At 40.9% G+C, this 1099-nt stretch overlaps 1 pseudogene; it reads left to right on the top strand.

Annotated features, from left to right (window-relative positions):
- Window positions 1-616: 616 nt before the first annotated feature.
- Window positions 617-793, top strand: LOC129341778 (U2 spliceosomal RNA; annotated as a pseudogene).
- Window positions 794-1099: the final 306 nt, after the last annotated feature.

Here is a 1099-nt window from a genome sequence, read left to right as displayed (position 1 = left end):
TCCACCCACCTCACAGGGTGATTGTTGTGAAGATAATAATAACACACTTCATAAACTGCTTGGAGTGTGCTGAAGGACGGTATATAAATTGAATATTATTATTAAAGGGAACCTCCCTGTTGTTGAAGACAACAACAGGTTTTGTCCTTCATGTTCTGCTTTTAGGGGCATATGGTTGGATATCATTGGAAGCAGGATAACTGGATTAACCAGATGTTTGCTTTAATCCTGCAGGGTTATTCTGATGTTCGTGCAATCAAAGATTCTGCTTGATTCCTTCTCTTTTCTCCTTCTCTTATCTGTTATCTATGGCAACTGATGTTTCTCACCTACTCCAGTCTTTTGGAACTCAGCACCAACCTCTCCTTCCTTTAGGAAAATATGGGTTCAGATCTCTCCTGAGGTGCCTGTACTTCAGCTCCATTGGTTCTGCAGCACCCAGCTCATCCAGGTATCCACATGGTCAGGTTCTCATAGTGCAGCGGAGTTGCAGAGGGCTTCCAACAACTGAAGATGTAATTACATATCCTTTGCTAGGGAAAGACAAAGCTGAAGATAAAAGCTGCTTGAAGTGAGAATCAGTACTCTACAATATGAATAGCAAAAGGAAATTGTCATCGCTTCTCGGCCTTTTGGCTAAGATCAAGTGTAGTATCAGTTTAAAAGGAAATTGTCCATAGTGTATATTGCTGCCTCTTGCATTACAACAAAACTCAAACCATATTTGTCATGTATTGTCTTTCCCCATTGAATATCCAGTTTCAAAACTAATTATTGGCTGGAGCAACCCCAATTAAATTTCAACTAATAAATAAACATCTATCTATCCATCTATCCATCCATCTATCTATCCATCTATCTATCTACATCCACCCCCGCACATGCACACACAGAGCACATGGAGTCTACAAAACTGTATGTCTTATACATAAGTGCTTAGCAACAAGCAGCCTTGTAAACCGATCCATTCTGCAGACCATTGCAACAAAGGGATGCTGAATTTCATGTCTGAGCAGCCTCTAATAGGCTGAGCAAACAGAAAAGATCTGGCAGGTGTTGTCCAAGTCGAGCTCAGTGCATTTTACGCTCAACAGGTTTG

The sequence above is a fragment of the Eublepharis macularius genome, chromosome 13 (genome assembly GCF_028583425.1).
Source record: "Eublepharis macularius isolate TG4126 chromosome 13, MPM_Emac_v1.0, whole genome shotgun sequence".
Taxonomy (NCBI): Eukaryota; Metazoa; Chordata; class Lepidosauria; order Squamata; family Eublepharidae; genus Eublepharis; species Eublepharis macularius.
Note: the sequence above shows the minus strand (reverse complement) of the source record. Positions and strands in the feature narration are given on the sequence as shown.